Source organism: Arachis hypogaea, chromosome 19, assembly GCF_003086295.3.
Source record: "Arachis hypogaea cultivar Tifrunner chromosome 19, arahy.Tifrunner.gnm2.J5K5, whole genome shotgun sequence".
NCBI lineage: Eukaryota > Viridiplantae > Streptophyta > Magnoliopsida > Fabales > Fabaceae > Arachis > Arachis hypogaea.
In genome coordinates, this window is record NC_092054.1 from 123,727,484 (window position 1) to 123,735,270 (window position 7,787).

At 40.9% G+C, this 7,787-nt stretch overlaps 1 non-coding gene across 1 annotated transcript; it reads right to left on the minus strand.

Moving 5' to 3' along the window:
• Positions 1-5,372: 5,372 nt before the first annotated feature.
• Positions 5,373-5,480, minus strand: LOC112780434 (small nucleolar RNA R71). Its single transcript, XR_003191272.1, has one exon. It is a non-coding gene; the product is annotated as a small nucleolar RNA R71 (small nucleolar RNA).
• Between the last annotated feature and the right edge of the window lie 2,307 nt (positions 5,481-7,787).

Consider the following 7,787-nt stretch of genomic DNA (forward strand, 5'->3'; position numbering starts at 1 on the left):
TATTAACTCAGCAATTCAATATGATTTCTCAGAGTCTGAATGGAATGCAAGCTGCATCCAACAGTACTCAAGAGGCATCTTCTGAAGAAGAAGCTTATGATCCTGAGAACCCTGCAATAGCAGAGGTGAATTACATGGGTGAACCATATGGAAACACCTATAATCCCTCATGGAGAAATCACCCAAATCTCTCATGGAAGGATCAACAAAAGCCTCAACAAGGCTTTAATAATGGTGGAAGAAACATGTTTAGCAATAGCAAGCCTTTTCCATCATCCACTCAGCAAAAGACAGAGAGTTCTGAGCAGAATCCATCTAACTTGGCAAATATAGTCTCTGATCTATCTAAGGCCACTCTAAGTTTCATGAATGAAACAAGGTCTTCCATTAGAAATTTGGAAGCACAAGTGGGCCAGCTGAGTAAAGAAATCACTGAAACCCCTCCTAGTACTCTCCCAAGCAATACAGAAGAGAATCCAAAAGGAAAGTGCAAGGCCATTGAATTGATCACCATGGCCGAACCTGTAAGGGAGGGAGAGGACGTGAATCCCACTGAGGAAGACCTCCTGGGATGTCCAGAGATCAATAAGGAGTTTCCCTCGGAGGAACCAAAGGACTCTGAGGCTCATCTGGAGACCATAGAGAGTCCATTAAACCTCCTTATGCCATTCATGAGCTCTAATGAATATTCATCTTCTGAAGAGAATGAGAATATTACTGAAGAGCAAGTTGCCAAGTTCCTTGGTGCAATCATGAAGTTGAATGCCAATTTATTTGGTAATGAGACTTGGGGAGATGAACCTCCCCTGTTCACCATTGAACTAAATGCATTGGATCAACTGAGATTGCCTCAGAAGAAAGAGGATCCCAGAAAGTTCCTAATACCTTGTACCATAGGCACCATGACCTTTGAGAAAGCTCTATGTGACCTTGGGTCAGGGATAAACCTCATGCCACTCTCTGTAATGGAGAAACTGGGAATCTTTGAGGTGCAAGCTGCCAGAATCTCACTAGAGATGGCAGACAACTCAAGAAAGCAGGCTTATGGACTAGTAGAGGACATGTTAGTAAAGGTTGAAGACCTTTACATCCCTGCTGATTTCATAATCCTGGATACTGGGAAGGAGGAGGATGAATCCATCATCCTTGGAAGACCCTTCCTAACCACAGCAAGAGCTGTGATTGATGTAGACAGAGGAGAATTGATCCTTCAACTAAATGAGGATAACCTTGTGTTTAAAACTCAAGGATCTCCTTCTGTAACCATGGAGAGGAAGCATGAAAAGCTTCTCTCAGTACAGAGTCAAACAAAGCCCCCACAATCAAACTCTAAGTTTGGTGTTGGGAATCTATAAAATTGACCTGATCACCTGTATGGCTCAGTGAGAGCCCACTGTCAAGCTATTGACATTAAAGAAGCGCTTGTTGGGAGGCAACCCAATTTTTATTTATCTAATTTTATTTTTATTTTTATTGTTCTTTCATGTTTTATTAGGTTCATGATCATGTGGAGTCACAAAATAAATACAAAAATTAAAAACAGAATCAAAAATAGCAGAAGAAAAATCACACCCTGGAGGAAGGACTTACTGGCGTTTAAACGCCAGTAAGGAGCATCTGGCTGACGTTCAACGCCAGAACAGAGCATGGAGCTGGCGCTGAACGCTAGAAACAAGCATAGAACTGGCGTTCAACACCAGAAACATGCTGCATCTGGGCGTTGAACGCCCAGAACAAGCATCAATTCAGCGTTTAAACGCCAGAATTGCATGCAAAAGCGTTTTACATGCCTAATTGGTGCAGAGATGTAAATCCTTGACACCTCAGGATCTGTGAACCCCACAGGATCATCTCAGCATCTGTGGACCCCACAGGATCCCCACATACCTCTACTCACCTTACCTCCTCATAATCCTATATCACCCTTTCCCAAGAATCCTTCACCAATCACCTCTAATTCCCCTCCAAAACCATCAACACACCTCCATCTCTCCTTCTTCTCATCCTTTCTTTCTTCTTTTACTCGAGGACGAGAAAACACTCTAAGTTTGGTGTGGAAAAGCATTGCTTTTTTGTTTTTTTTCATAACCATTGATGGCACCTAAGGCCAGAGAAACCTCTAGAAAGAGGAAATGGAAGACAAAATCTTCCACCTCCAAGTCGTAGGAGATGGAGAGATTCATCTCAAGGGTCTATAGCTCAGTGGTAGAACATTTGACTGCAAATCAAGAGATCCCTGAGATACTTCAGGGGATACATTTTCCTCCACACAATTATTGGGAGCAACTAAGGGTGGAACATCAAGAGCACTCCATCATCCTTCATGAAATTAGAGAAGATCAAAGAGCAATGAGGGAGGAGCAACAAAGACAAGGAAGAGACATAGAAGAGCTCAAGGACATCATTGGTTCCTCAAGAAGGAAACGCCACCATCACTAAGGTGGACTCATTCCTTGTTCTCAAATTTTCTATTTTTTGTTTTCTTATGTTAAATGTTTATCTATGTTTGTGTCTTTATTACATGATCATTAGTGTCTAAGTGTCTATGACTTAAAGTAGTGAATATGAATCCATCACCTCTCTTAAATGAAAAATGTTTTAAAAACAAAAGAACAAGAAGTACATGGTTTCGAATTCATCCTTGAAACTAGTTTAATTATTTTGATGTGGTGACAATACTTTTTGTTTTCTAAATGAATGCTTGAACAGTGCATATGTCTTTTGAAGTTGTTGTTTATGAATGTTAAATATGTTGGCTCTTGAAGAATAAGGAAAAAGGAGACATGTTATTTGATAATCTGAAAAACCATAAAAATGATTCTTGAAGCAAGAAAAAGCAGTGAATACAAAAGCTTGCAGAAAAAAATGTGAAAAAAATAGCGAAAAAAATGAAAAAAAAAGCAAGCAGAAAAAGCCAAAAGCTCTTAAAACCAAAAGGCAAGAGCAAAAAGCCAATAACCCTTAAAACCAAAAGGCAAGGGTAAATAAAAAGGATCCCAAGGCTTTGAGCATCAGTGGATAGGAGGGCCTAAAGGAATAAAATCCTGGCTAAGCGGCTAAACCAAGCTGTCCCTAACCATGTGCTTGTGGCGTGAAGGTGTCAAGTGAAAACTTGAGACTGAGCGGTTAAAGTCAAGGTCCAAAGCAAAAGAAGAGTGTGCTTAAGAACCCTGGACACCTCTAATTGGGGACTTTAGCAAAGCTGAGTCACAATCTGAAAAGGTTCACCCAGTTATGTGTCTGTGGTATTTATGTATCCGGTGGTAATACTGGAAAACAAAGTGCTTAGGGCCACGACCAAGACTCATAAAGTAGCTGTGTTCAAGAATCAACATACTGAACTAGGAGAATCAATAACACTATCTGAATTCTAAGTTCCTATAGATACCAATCATTCTAAACTTCATTGGATAAAGCGAGATGCCAAACCTATTCAAGAGGCAAAAAGCTACAAGTCTCGCTCATCTGATTGGAGCTATGTTTCATTGATATTTTGGAATTTATAGTATATTCTCTTCTTTTTATCCTATTTGATTTTCAGTTGCTTGGGGACAAGCAACAATTTAAGTTTGGTGTTGTGATGAGCGGATAATTTATACGCTTTTTGGCATTGTTTTTACATAGTTTTCAGTATGATTTAGTTAGTTTTTAGTATATTTTTATTAGTTTTTAATTAAAAATTACATTTCTGAACTTTACTATGAGTTTGTATGTTTTTCTGTGATTTCAGGTATTTTCTGGCTGAAATTGAGGGACCTGAGCAAAAATCAGATTCAGAGGTTGAAAAAGGACTGCAGATGCTGTTGGATTCTGACCTCCCTGCATTCAAAGTGGATTTTCTGGAGCGACAGAACTTCAAATGGCACGCTTCCATTTGTGTTGGAAAGTAGACATCCAGGGCTTTTCAGAAATATATAATAGTTTATACTTTGAATAAGGATTGATGACGTAAACTGGAGTTCAACGCCAGTTCCATGCTGCATTCTGGAGTCAAACGCCAGAAACAAGTTGCAAAGTGGAGTTCAACGCCAGAAACACGTTACAAACTGGCGTTCAACTCCAAGAATGACCTCTCCACGTGTAAAATTCAAGCTCAGCCCAAGCACACACCAAGTGGGCCCCGAAAGTGGATTTCTACATCATTTACTCAATTCTGTAAACCCTAGTAACTAGTTTAGTATAAATAGGACTTTTTACTATTGTATTAGAAATCTTGGGACGTTTAGTTCTTAGATCATGGGGGCTGGCCATTCGGCCATGCCTGAACCTTATCACTTATGTATTTTCAACGGTAGAGTTTCTACACACCATAGATTAAGGTGTGGAGCTCTGCTGTTCCTCAAGGATTAATGCAAAGTACTACTGTTTTTCTATTCAATTCAACTTATTCCACTTTTAAGATATTCATTCGTACTTCAATATGATGGATGTGATGATCGTGACAGTCATCATCATTCGCAACTTATGAACGCGTGCCTGACAACCACTTCAGTTCTACCTTAGATCGAATGGATATCTCTTGGATATCTAATACAGGGGACCGAGTCCGAGTTATTAGTGTCTTCATGGTATAAGTTAGAACCCATGGATGGCCATTCCTGAGATCCGAAAAGTATAAACCTTGTCTGTGGTATTCCGAGTAGGATCTGGGAAGGGATGGCTGTGATGAGCTTAAAACTCGCGAGTGCTGGGCGTAGTGACAGACGCAAAAGGATCAACGGATCCTATTCCAATATGATCGAGAACCGACAGATGAATAGCTGTGCCGTGACAGAGCATCTTGGACCATTTTCACTGAGAGGACGGGAAGTAGCCATTGACAACGGTGATGCCCAACATACAGCTTGCCATAGAAAGGAGTAGGATTGATTGGATGAAGACAGCAGGAAAGCAGAGATCAGAGGAACAAAAGCATCTCTATACGCTTATCTGAAATTCTCACCAATGAATTACATAAGTACCACTATCCTATTTTATATTTTATTTAATTTTCATCCACTATAATTTCTTAATACAATTTAGTCCGCCTGACTGAGATTTACAAGGTGACCATAGCTTGCTTCAAGCCAACAATCTCCGTGGGATCGACCCTTACTCACATAAGGTTTATTACTTGGACGACCCAGTGCACTTGCTGGTTAGTTATACGATGTTGTGAAACAGATATAAGATCATGAACGTGCGTATTGAGTTTTTAGCGCGGTTACCAAGGAATGGAATGATCATGATTTCACACACCAACCGCCTTCCCGTTTTCTCTTGAGGGAAAGGCGAGGGAATGGTACTATGCTCAACCTGAAGCGACTGTTATCAACTGGGATACACTTAGAAGAGAATTTTTGGAAAAATACTTTTCAGCTGAAGTCACATATAGACTAAGGAAAGAGATCTCCTGCATTGTTCAAGGAGACTCAGAGACTCTCTATGAATACTGGGAGCGTTTTAAGAACCTTCTAGACGCATGTCCCCATCACATGATTGATAGACTAGTGTTGATCAGCTACTTCACTCAAGGCATGAACCCCCAGGATAAGACTACACTGGATGGTGCTAGTAATGGTTCTATGAAAAAGTACAGGACCGCAGATGAAGCATGGCAACTGATTAGCGACTTAGCTGAGTCCACTAGGAATCAGAGGCAGAAGCGCAGCCACTCAAAAGCTGTTGCAGAGGTTTTCTCTAGCATTGAGACTACTGCTTTTACACAGAGTATATCTGAACTGACCAACCTACTGAAGCAAATGCAGTTGAACCAACAACAACAAGCTCAGCCTCACCCTCCACAACAGAGTCAATAGTTAGTTCCCCAAAGAGTATGCGGGATCTGTACTGACTATAGTCATTATACTGATGAATGTCCATAGCTCCAACAGGAAGACAACACTATGGCAGCCACTCACAACTTCTATGACCGCCCGAATCAAGGATACAACCAACAAGGTGGCAACTATGACCACGAATGGCAGGACAACTCCAACCAAGGTTGGAGAGATAATTCTAACCATAGTTAGAGGGACAACTATAACTGAGGAGGCAAAGATAACAATGGAAACCAGAGGTGGAATAACAATAACAACAATAGACAGCAGAATCAGAACCAACCTTACAGAGCACCTCACCTAAGACAGTCCCAAGGATCCCAGTACAGCCAACAACAGGTTCCTCAGACCACTTATTCCAGTTCCTCATCAAATGACGAGATGCTCTGTTCTCTTGCACAAGGACAACAAGACATGCAGACGTAGCTGAACTCTACTTTAAATGGTCTGACTGCCACTTTACAAGCTCTCATCTCCCGGTTAGATTCATCACCTAATTCCACCAATCAACCTTCAAGCTCCAGTGGGATTCCTTCTCAACCCCTACCTAATCCCAAAGGTGGTATCAATGCCATCACTTTAAGGTCTAGAACCACATTGCAGGAGAGGAACCAGGAGGAGCCAAGCTCACCAGAACGCGTCCCAGCTGAGGATGTAGCGGAAGTGGAAGATGCTGAAGAGGAAGAGGACGTACAAAACATAGTTGAAGAAGAAGCAACTCAACCACAGAATGAAACACCAGAGGATGCAGAAGCTGCAAGTAACGCCCTTCCTATCCCATTTTCACACCTTGCAAAGAAATCCAGGAAGCAGATGGAATTTGATCCCAAAATGGTAGAAATATTCAAAAAGGTCGAGGTAACTGTTCCCCTTTTTGATGTCATTCAGCAGGTACCTAAATATGCAAAGTTTCTAAAAGATTTGTGCATACATAAAGATAAAATTAATGAATTAGAAACTATTCCTTTAGGTAGTTCTATATCTACTTTAATGGGAGGTATACCTGAAAAATGTAGTGACCCAGGTCCATGCATGGTTAACTGTACCATTGGAGGTGTAACATTTTCTGACTACATGTGTGATTTAAGAGCATGTGTTAGTATAATGCCATTGTCTATATATGATACTTTGAGGCTCCCTCTCTTAAAAAGGTCGGCAGCTCGTTTTGTGTTAGTAGATAAAAGCATTATTATAGTAGTTAGAATTACTGAAGATGTATTAGTGAGCATTAAGGGGCTCACATTTCCTATTGACTTCTTTATCATGGAAATGCCCCCTAATGACTCAGGAAGACCATCATCAATCCTTCTTGGAAGACTATTCCTGAAGACTTCAAAGTTCAAGCTGGATGCATTCTCAGGAACTTACTCCTTTGAGATAGATGGCAGAACAGTGAGTTTCAGTTTAAATGAAGCTATGAAGCACCCTCCGGAAGATCATTCTATCTTCCAGTGCGACATCATTAATGAAACTGTAGCTGAAGTTCACCAAAAAGAAATGGAAGAGAAGCACATGGAGCAAGGTCAAAGTGTGGGGACACCCTCTGAACATGATGAAGACCCTTTGCCATTATCACCAGCCCCGAATGATCCAGAACCTAGCCATGAAAAGAAATTGGAATTAAAGCCCCTCCCTCCACACCTCAAGTATTCTTACCTTGAGGATAAGCAGAAGTTTCCAGTTATCATTGCAAGGGAACTCACTTCCCAACAAGAAGAACAACTGCTTAATGTGCTGAGAAAACATAAGAAAGCAATTGGATGGAGCTTGGTGGATATAGTAGGCATCAGCCCTCAAGTTTGTGAGCATAGAATATTCTTAGAAGAGGGAGCAAAGCCTGTCCGTCAGCCTCAAAGAAGATTGAATCCCATCATCTTAGAAGTTGTCAAGAAAGAAGTAACCAGACTACTTGAAGCAGATATCATTTACCCCATCTCAGACAGTGAATGGGTCAGTCCAGTACAAGTG